Source organism: Octodon degus, unplaced genomic scaffold, assembly GCF_000260255.1.
Source record: "Octodon degus isolate 3935 unplaced genomic scaffold, OctDeg1.0 scaffold00215, whole genome shotgun sequence".
NCBI classification, from domain to species: Eukaryota; Metazoa; Chordata; class Mammalia; order Rodentia; family Octodontidae; genus Octodon; species Octodon degus.
This window is the reverse complement of record NW_004524791.1, coordinates 1814292-1825168: the sequence shown is the minus strand read 5'-3', so window position 1 is coordinate 1825168 and position 10877 is coordinate 1814292. Positions and strand designations below refer to the sequence as shown.

At 50.0% G+C, this 10877-nt stretch overlaps 1 protein-coding gene across 1 annotated transcript in view; it reads left to right on the top strand.

Moving 5' to 3' along the window:
- Positions 1 to 2564: 2564 nt before the first annotated feature.
- Fbxo31 (F-box protein 31) overlaps positions 2565 to 10877 on the top strand; it is a 32531-nt gene continuing 24218 nt past the window's right edge. The window contains exon 1 of the mRNA XM_012517808.2: positions 2565 to 2585. The gene's annotated coding sequence lies outside the window, so the exon portion shown is untranslated. The remainder of the gene's footprint in view (positions 2586 to 10877) is intronic.

The window sequence follows — 10877 nt, the reverse complement described above, 5'->3', positions numbered from 1 at the left end:
CGGGCGAGGGCTGGGGGCCGGGCCTCGGGCCAGGCCGCCGCGGACCCAGGCGGGCAGGCGAGTCGCCCGCGGGCTTCCTCGGATTCGAGCTTCCGCGCGCGCCCCTTTGGGCCTGGAACTCGGGGGCCCAGCCGAGAAGGGCTTGAGAGGGGTTTCAGCTCCTGCTGACCTGCGTCTGCAGAGGGCCGGGGTGCGCGCTCGGGAAGGTTGGGTGCGTCTTCCCGGGTGGCAGCGGGGGCCGGAGTGGGCGGGGAGCGGCTGCTCCAGGGGACGCGTGGGCCGGGGCTCGCCCGCCTTGTCGGACCCCTGATACACGTCTCCAGTCGTATTTAGGTAAAAACGACAGGTGACCAACATCCCAACAAAGGAAGAAAGTGTGAATCGTCGGAGACCCGCGCGGCGAAGCTAAGGCGCTCTGAGCATTCCCTGGGGCCTCTCGTCCCGCGCACACGCCCGCTGCTGCCCTGGGCGTGTTCACCTGCAGAGTGGGCACACCCGGCTCCGCGCGCTGCGTCCTGGCTGGCCCTGGGCTTTCTATCACTCCTTTCACACCCTACCTCTGTGCTCGAGGGTGTGGGGAAGTATCTTAGGGCTCACGTCCCAAAGTGGGGCCGCGTGGTGGCACTGAGGGCTTTGCTGTGGCCATCCAGCCCTTGGGCTCGCACCCGAGGAAGGCTGCGCGCAGAAGCCTCTGTGCAGGTCCTCCCGGGCTGTGCGGTGAGGGGACAAGTGCTGCCCCGTGGGTGGCATCGGTGTCGAGTGAGATGAAGCTGTGGAGCCCCACCCCGAAGTGGCGGCTGTTTGATTCTCATGTCTTTGGGTTTTATGCACCTTTTTAAAATTTCCTGATTAGTTGACACGTTTTCTCTTAGGGTATCTGTCTTCATCTTACAAACTTGTAAGAGTATTTCTTATTAGCTCCTTATCCTGGATGGACCAACAGACCGGCTTTTACATTTTAAAAGCAAGGCAAGGAGTCTGGGCGTGGTGGTGCACGCCTGTAAGGCCAGCGCTTGGGAGGCTGAAAGCAGGAGAATCACTACGAGTCGGATCTATGTAGTGAGACCCTGCAGACCCTGTAGACTCTGTACTAACATAAAAATAAAATAAAATGAGGGCAAGGAATGTTCAGCTTTTTTTCCCACCTGTCACACTCAGGTCCATCATGTGTCTTCGGGGCCCTTTGACCTTCAGGAGCTGTGAGGTGCACAGTTGCACTTAAGAACCGGATAATGGATTTTGTGTGTGTGAGTGATCAAAATTTATAGGTATGCCACAGAGTGAGCTGAACTGATGTGTAGTTCAGGATAAGGTCGTAGAATGCGTGAGGGGAATATACACGGGCCGAGCAGGATGCAGACAGATGTGGAGGATACAGGTGGAAGCCCCTCAGCACCTTCTCACTGCATGTGTAGCTCTCCACAGGCTCTCCTGGCGCCCTGGCGCCCCGAGCAGAGAGAGCATCTTGTTCACTCAGGTGATCTGAGGCCGCTAGAGTTTGGAAATTACAAAAGGGTAAAGCTATCGATTGCCTGTAAGTAACTGTTAATCTTTTGTCACTTGGCTTCTTTCTTTCCTTCTCTCTCTCTCTACTCTTTTCTTTCCTTTTTTTTGTACCAGGGATTAAACTCAGGACCTTGCGCTTGCCGTGCAGGCACTTAAGCCACTGTGCTCTCTTCCTGCCCCTTTCTATTTATTAAAACACCTAGTAGTGCTTTATAACTGAGCCACACCAGCACTTCCCCTTTCCCAAACCGTTTTTATTTTTATATTTTGTGGCAGGTGTGGCTAACTTGCCCAGACCAGCCTTAAACTTGCAACCCGCCTGCTTGGGCAGCTCAAGTAGCTGGGATTACAGGTGGGCACCGCCACACCTGACGCCTCTACATTTTGTTTTCTTTTTTGTATATTAGGGGAAGGTCTACAGGGTATTCAGGGTCTCACTACTAGATCAGATTCTTAGTGATTTGCCTATTTACAGCCTCCCAAGAACTGGGATTACAGGTGCATGATACATTTTTTTTTTTTTCCGGAACTGGGGCTTGAACTCAGACCCTTGCGCTTGCTAGGGAAGCACTTATTCCACTGAGCCATCTCCCCGGCCCACATTTTTAAGACATTATCTCAGCTAATGCTGAGATCTCTCTCTCTCTCAGAACCGAGGATTGAACTCAGGCCCTTGCGCTTGCCAGGGAAGCACTTATTCCACTGAGTTATCTCCCCGGCCCCTGAGATCCCTTTTGGTCACTTTTTCTTTCCCATTTAAGAACTCTCTATTCATAGTGCGCATTTTTCAGGCCGTTTAAAACTATTCTGGATACAGATATTTTTATTAAACACATGCTTTGCAAATATTTTTTTCTAAAAAAAAACAAACCAAAAACGACCAACTATATGTGTACACCTGTATAATGGCCGATCTGTGGCGTCACCTGTGGGCTCACAGTGTCCAAAGTCACTGTAGTTCATGCTCTGTCATCTTGTGTCTTTTGCAGAAGGGTACTCCGATGTTGCCAAGGCTGGCCTTAGATTCTCTGGTCCAAGTGATCCTCCTGCCTCAGCCTCTGCAGTAGCTGGGACCACAGGTGCACACCACTGCACGTGGCTTGGGTTCTGGTAGCTCAGTCCTTTTAAATGTTGTATAGTGGCCCACAACTGGAGACACTTGCTTTATTCTTCGTTTTCATTATAGGCCAGCGGACAGCCCCTGGTATCTTTGGTTGCATTTCTCTGAGGAGAATCCTAAGTGGTGTAGCTGGGATCTTGGGCCTTCGTGTGGTTTTCTGAGAGGCTACATGGTTATTTCCCAGGGCAGTTTCATCTCTTTGCATGCCTGTCTGTAAAGGTGGGCTGCAAGGGACAGGCTGCACATAGCAGGTGCCCTTGGTGCTCCAGGAGTTGCAAGCTCACCCATGTAATCCCTGTTCCACCTTGCTTTCTCTAGCTTTAATGACCTGTCTTTTTAAAAAAAATTTTATTTATTTTTTTAACATTTATTTGTGTGTGTGTGTGTGTGTGTGTGTGTGTGTGTGGCCAGCTCAGCCCACCAGGGGGCGGGGCTGGCATGTGGTGCTGGGGATTGAACTGTGGTCCCTGTGCTTTGCTAAGCTTGTTCCAAGTAGGTGCTTTAGACCACTGAGCCATCTCACCAGCCCCTAATGATCTGTCTTTAAAAACCAGCCAAAGGAGACTGGGGAGATAGCTCAGTGGTCTGTGCGCCTGCCTGGCAAGTATGAGGACCCGGGTTCGATCCCTAATACCGCATGCTGTGCTGTTGTGCCAGCCCTGGAACCGGGTGTGGCGGCACACACCTGTAATCCCAGCACTGGGGAGGCTGAGACAGGAGGAGCACTGAGTCTGAGCTGTGTAGAGAGACCCTGTATCAAATCAATCAAACCAAGTAGTGCCAATCTAGGTGAAAAGCAGTGCTTTGCTTTCATTTACCCAGTTGCTAGTGTGTACGCATGTTTCACACCTGGATTTACTATTCGCATTTCTCCTGATCAGGTGTGTCTAGGCTTTGTCTTGTTTTCTGTGACTTTTCCTTGTTTTATGGTCTTCATTCTTGTAATCTGGGTAGATCTCTGCTTCACATATTGCAGAGTGTCTCCTCACATATAGTCCTTTGTGGTAGGTCTTTGTGCTTTATATCATCTGCAGTGACTTGTGAAATTTTCAGGGGTCAAGTGTAATCGGAGACACGGATTTTTCGATGCATGCTGAGATGATCCTCCTTCATCCCGAGGTTAGGGGCGTGGCCCACAGCTGTGGAGCATTTCCAGCAGTGTTCTGTGTGTCTGGCAGGGGGGTGCATGCATTGCCTCCTCATCTTTGCTCAACTTGACCCTAGGGACTGTGTGTTCCGACCGCCACGTGCAGTGCGTGTGGGGGGACCTGGGCTGGCCCTGCCGCGAGGTGTCCTGGCCAGCATTTCCCTGCTCTCTTGGGGAGGAGGGAAGCTGGGGAGGGGGCACCTGGAGGCACTTAAGATGAGGGAGGGGACCCCTTAGTCACATGCCCGAGTGTCCAGTGAGTGACAGTGGCCTGCCCGCCCCACACATTGAGGCCGTCACGTGAGGCCAGTGAAAGCCAGTTCCCGCGGTGAAGCCAGGCCTGACCTGATGCTGGGCCAAGTGTCTAACAGGCTGGGTACATTGCCCTGTGGGATGTCACCGTGTGACTAAGCAAATCAGGTGGCCAGTGGCCAGGGTGTGACGAATCTTGGCCTGGCCTTGGCCCCTGCAGCTGCCTGTGCAGAGGGCTATAAATAAGCCATCGATTCCCAGAGCCAGCAGCCTGAGTGCCCGCTCTGCCCTGCCCGCCTGTTGTCTGGTTAGTGCTGTGCTCGCTGGTGGGCTCTGAGACGGGCGCTGATTTTGACATGGTTCACTTGCTTGATTCCAGTAGGTCTGCCTAAGGCTAATGAGTTGTGGAAACTCAGGCCCTAATCCTAACTCAGAACACTCAAAATTTGCCGGAGATAGAGTCCAACAAGAGGAAGTATTCATATATTCATTTTCCCTCCAATTGGCAGAATCTGACTATCCCCTGTGGTTCAGCTTCTAACCTGCCTCTCCACCACTTAGGGCCTGCCATTTATTACTTGCCTGCCATTGAAAATAAGTACTTTCATGTCCAGCTGGGGTAAAATTGGCATAATGTCTTGATTTGCTGTAAGTCAGAAGTGGGTGTGAAGTTCATCCATACGTTTCTCTCTAATGTTGGATCGTTGTGACAAAACAGAAATTAAAAACCAACAATTGATGTTGATATTGAATGCAGCAGAAAATGCTGTTTCTGTTCTTCCTGACTTGCTGATGTGAGCTGCGGGATGTGGCTTTTGCCAAGTGGCTGGTGGCAGAGGAATTCTCTGGGGAGGAGGCTCTCGCCTGGCTACTTAGTGGACACAGCCTCTGGGACAGAGTGCCCACTTTTCTTGCGTTTCACTGTTTGGTAGGAGTATGGAGCTTGGCACTTTTGCAAGATGGAGCTCAGACGGTGCCTCATGCAGAAATACGGTTCTCATGCTCAGCAAAGCAGGGGTTAACCGAAGGTGTGGGTGATGCCGCCAGAGGAGGTTTTTGTGTGTTTGTCTGTGTTTTTGAAACAAGGTCTCACTGGGCTGTCTTGAGCTTACTTTGTAACCTAGACTGGTCTTGAATTTGCAACAGTTCTCCTGCCTCAGCCTCCTGAGTGTTGAGTGTTGGGATTATAGATGTGCACCACCATGCTGGGCTAGAATTTTTTTTAAGAGGCATAAAGGGATGTATTAGACTGAATTTTAAATGTGCACACACAAATAACATGTAGGGCCTCAAGAGTTAGGCGTGCAAGGCTAGCTCAACCGCTCCTGTAATCCCAGCATTTGGGAGGCTGAGACAGGAGGACTGTCATGAGCTCAAAGCCAACCTGGGCTAATGTACATAGCAAGACCCTATTTATTTATTTATTTATTTTATTTATTTTTTTAAAGGAGAAGAAAGAAAGAAAAATGAGAAAATGGAGCTGGAAATACATATTTATGTGTGGGTGGAAGTCTGTGGACTTTGTGATTCTATAGGAAGTTCCTTTGTGGGTTTGGTTTGGAGGGGAGGACGGGCCATTCACAGATAGATAATGGCTAGTTGAAGAGAAGGGCAGGATGTATCCCACCAGCACCAGCACCACCATCATCATCGAGAGGGGTGATCTAACATTCTGCCTAAAAAATACTTTGAACTCTCATCCTGTTCCTTTATCTTAACATTCTTTTTCTTTATCAACTAAGGTGATTTGTAGGGTAGACTTCGAGTATTCTTACGAGCTTTTGGTGTGATGGGCCTGGAAAAAAAGCAGAAGCAAACCCAGGGAGTACAGAAACAGGTAGCCTTGGTAGCAGGAGTCCTGGCGGTGTAGTCTGAGGGTACGAGTTGTGGTTTTCCTTGTCGCCTTCCTCCCTTCTCTGTTCTCTTCCACCTCACACACCCTCCCTCGGGCCTTTGCTTCCTTGCTCTTAACTATGAGATGCAGAGGGGCTGCAGGTCCCTCTTCCCACGGCTGCTTCCTGCCCAGCAGTGGTGGCCTGATCCAGAGGTGTCACCCTGGTGACCTGAAGGAGACAGTGAAGATGGGTTCTGTTGTGTGATGCAACAGCTTCTGGTAGTGTGGCAAGGACAAGGGCCTTAGCAAGTCCTCGATATTGAAGCTTTACTTTATAACCACGTTAAATAAGAGGGACCCGAGGTGAAAAGCAGAATCTTGATGAATAGTGGCCCAAAAAGTTGTAAAACGCCAGACGACGTTAGGTGGTGTTTGGCGCTTCCCTTTTGTATTTTGAGGAAAGATCTCCCCGTGGAGCCCAGGCTACACAGCGATCCTCCTGCCTCACTGTTGCGAGAGCTGGGCTTAGCGGTACGCGCCACAGCAGCCAGCTTCTTTCTCAGTTTCTTTGGACTGGTCTCACTAGGCAGTCCAAGCTTGGTCTTGGTGGTCTTAGTCCTAGTCTCAGTGGGTGGGAAACGATGGCCCACCCCGGTGAGATGATGGGAAATCTCAAAGCAGAGATAACCAATAATCTCAAGCTTCCGAATATTCCTTACGGAAGAATGGAAATGTGGCCATTTTGACTTCAGTCCTTTTTAGATGTGCCTCTAGCCAGTCTCCATTAGTTCCTGTCTTCTGCACAGACCTCCTCAAGGGTCCAGCCCTGTCTGACTGCCTACAATAGTTCTACCCAGCTTCGTTGTCTGTAATAATTGTACCCACCTGGAGATTTTGCTCCAGAAAACTTTCTCAGAGAAGTGGACTTATTGATAACCCACTCAGAACCCTGCCTGTCTCCTAGGAGGTATTCCTACTATTCTTTCAAAAGTTTTCCTACACTTACCTCCATTCTTTCCTAGCATGCATTCTTTGATTTCTGGGAACACAAAATCAGTATATCCTGACATTTGGAAGGTTTGGAGCTGAATTTTTCTCCTGTACTATTTTGGAGGTCCCACTGAGATAACTGGAAGGAGGTAAGGATTTGCTTTTGTTTCCTGGGTTCTGGATTATGATTCATTTATGTAATCAGAACTTGTCATTCTTATTTGCCAATTGCTTATGCGTGTGTATGTGTTTTTTATTTTTCTTTTTGAGACAAGGTCTCTGTGCAGTTCAGGCTGGCCTTGATTTCACTTTGTAGCCCAACCTGGTCTTGAACTCACAATGATTCTCCTGCCTCAGCCTCCTGCTAGAATCACAGGCATGTGCCACCATACCTGGTTTTTGTTTGTTTGTTTTGTTTTTCTTTTTTCACCAGAAATTGAAATCAGGACCTCGTGCTTGCCAGACAGTTGTTGTGCTACTGAGTTATATCCCTGGCCTTGTGCCTTTATTTCAAATGATGATAAATTTAAGTTGAGAGCACAGAAAGATTATGTTGTTCCTTTTCTGTGACATGTTATTTTATTTTTAATTTATTTAAAAATTTCTGGGGCTGGGGAGATGGCTCAGTAGAATAAGCACTTCCCTGGCAAGTGCAAGGGCTTGAGTTCAATACCTCATTCCACAAAAAATAAAATAAAAAATAAAATAAAAAAATAAAGATTTCCCCAATCAGACTGTATTAGTACATTGTGGATATGCGTAACGTTCACATTCATCGTAGGGAATTTGTACTTACATGCAGCATATCTTGTTTCTTTTTGTTTTCTGTCTCTCGCCCCTCCATTTACAAAAGATGTTTGCATTTTTTCCTTCTTTTGGGGCATTTTATTTTTGTAGGCAGGGTTCTGTATTTCTGTTTTGTGTATGGACTTACTGGTTCCTGAATTTAGTGTTGTCCTTACCTGGCCCGTTGAGCCTGCTTCGCCTCAGTTTCCTTTCTGGTCTGATCTGGTGAGGGGCCGTCTCCGGGCCAGGCAGAGCGCAGTGACTGGGGGCACGCGTGCTGCTCGCCCTGAGCGTGAGGCAACTTCTTTTTCTCTGATCTCATTGCTGGGCTGTTTCTGTTACTTCGTACTCTCCCCCTTTTGGGAGGCTGTTTCTTCTAAGGATGAGAGAGCGAGTCTCTGAAAAGGGTCAGGCCTGCTCTGTCTGAGCCTCTCTCCTGTCCAGCAACAGGCTGAGCCCATAGAAAATGAGCATTTGTCAGCACCGAGACAGGGAAGTCGTCGCAGACAAGGAGCACATACCTCGTCTCTGGGTCAGATGGATTTCACCATCCCGGAAGACACACCTGAAGGTGACGTCCCTGCCTCGTGTGTGGGCACCATTTCCTGTCCAGCAGGTATGGGAGGTTGAAAGCTGAGACCAAGTGGCCAGAGCTGACCTCTGGGTGACATCAGAAGGAGCTGTTTCCTAAGCACGTATAGGAGCAAAACACGTCGGTTCAGGAGTGAATTTCCGAGACACTCCTGGCTCACTCGTGCTCTCAGGACGGCCCCGTCTCCTGGCTGTGCCTGGTGCTCGTCACCGTGCCTGCAGAGGGGGGAGTACTCTTGCTAAGAAGGTCCAAGTCGCCTTTGCTGGACGCCAAGTACAGGTTCTACCTTGGTTTCATAACTATGTCACAGACACGGAGATGGCTTCTGCAGCGTGGATGTTGAGTAAAACGTAGCCTTGTCTTGCTGCTGAGGGAGGTCCCCTGGAGCGTATTGAGTAGGGAGACAACAGACATGCCTCCGCGACTTCTCGCCCAGGGCCCGCAGCAGGATTTTTCTGAGCGTGCCTTGCCTCTGTCTCTTGAGGCTGGGAAGTGCTTCAGCCACTTCCAGTCTGTCCTTTTTTTTTTTTCTCTCTTTCAAAGAAGTGGTGATCAGGTGTTCAGGTCTCGTGGTCATTGGTTTAATTTTCCTACCAGTGCTTCCTCCTTTAAAAGTGGCTGTTAAAGCGGGAATTAGTTGTAGCTTGTGCTTTTGGAAACACAATTCAGAGTTAGGAATTTGAGTTTCTGGAGAAGAGAGGGGTGTGCGTAGGTAGGGTGGACGGTAGGGTGGACGGACGGCCAACCTGCGCTGGAGAAGAGAGGGGTATGCGTAGGTAGGGTGGACGGTAGGGTGGACGGTAGGGTGGACGGTAGGGTGGACGGTAGGGTGGACGGCCGGCCAACCTGCGCTGCAGCTGTCTCCAGGCAGCAGCTCCCCGCTGGGAGCAGGTCAGCTCAGGAATGCCTTGCGGCCCGTGAGGATCAGGTAGGCCGTAAAAGGGACGGGTCACCTCTCTCACAGCACAACCCTAGTTACAGAATGGTGTCATGATCCACGCTTGCTCTGCGCTCAATTTCACCGCTGGGGGTAGGCAGGCCAGGCATGCACACAGAAAAATGTCAGACCACTCTTTCAATATATGAGGGCCACACAAATTCCTTGTTTTGTTCCTTGGTTTTGGGAAACGTAGCATCAAATTCTCTTTTTTGGATTTTTTTTTTTTTTTTTTTTTCTTTTTTGCGGTACTAGGGATGAGACTCAGGACCTTGCACTTGCCAGGTGGGTGCTTATGCTGCTGAGTTGTGTCCCCAGCCACTGGAATGTACTGCTTAACACAGGAATTTGTGTGGCCCTCGTAGACTTGATGCCCAACGTTCAGGGAGGAAAGTTTATTTATTTCACAGTTGGTGGAGGTTTCAGTCCGTACTCAGCTGGCTCCATAGCAGGGTGGCATGGCAGAAGGCTTAACAGTTCATGCTGGTGGAAGACAGCAAAAGCGGCAAGAGGGAGCGAGGGAGAGGGCTCTTGCTTGCTGCTTGCGGTGTGGCTGTTGGGCTTTCTGAGCGAGAGCACTGTGGGGGATGAAGAACTGAAGACCAGAGTCGGAGTGCAGAGAGCTGAGGTCAGGCGGGCCCCGCTCCTAGCTGCCCGACGTGCAGCGCACGGGGTTGCGAGCGGTGGGAGCCTGGCCGGGCGGCGTGTTTGTCTGGCTCGCCTTGGGCGCTCGTGTTCGCGGCTGGCCTTGCCTTGCCTGTGTGTGCCGTCGTCCCCTGCTTGGCCGCGCCCCACACCACCTCCTTTGCTGTGCTGTGGTTGTAGGTGATATGTGTCCATTGCGGGCAGAGGGCCTGTGTTCGGAGGACTCTGCGGAAGCGCTTTTTTGTGGAAGCTTTTCTTCTCCACTCCTAGGCGTCCACAGCCAGGCCTTTCCTGTGAAGGCCTTCCTTTGGAACCCTTTCCATTCTGCATGAACCTCAGCTTGGTCAGGCTAAAGATTCCAGTCCAAGGATGTCAGGTCCCTGCGTTCAGCAACTTAATCCCGTGCAGTCCATCAGCCTATAACAGCCAGCCGTTGGTTACGAGGGTAGCCAGAAACTGTTAGGAGGCGTCAGTGGTTCGAGCCTCTTCTGTAGCTAGCATATTCCCATGGCGTTGTTCTGTTCAACTTGTCATATTTTTCTGCTGAATATTCAAGACCAAGTTAAAAGTATATCTGTATTAATTATAATTAACTTCTTGCTATTTATCAAGGTCAATTAAGTCTCAGGATTTACCTTGGAACCAAGTATAGCACCTTTCAGTTCTCCTGTCAGTGCCAGCCGTCTGGCTGAGTCATGGCCACTGCTTGATCAAACTGTTTTCTGTGAAAGCTTGGGGCTTTGTTCTCCTTTGTGTGGCCCTCCTCAGGCGTCCTGTACACTGCTGATCTCCTTCCTCTGTGGTCCCACCATGTCCTTGTCAGAAGGTTGGGACCCACCAACTCTTGGGAGGTTGCCGCAGAGATTCTCTTATGTCCTGGTCCTCATTGACCTCACAGGGTGAGGATCAAAATATTGGCTGTCCTCAAGTCCATCTTTGTCGTGTTTGACCTCTAAACCTCAGGCGTTGAACATCCAGAAGAGAATGTTAATGGTGTTATGTGACAGTGGGAGGAGTGAGCTTAGAGTTACAGTTTTATCTGAATATAAAGCATCTTGAGATACAAAG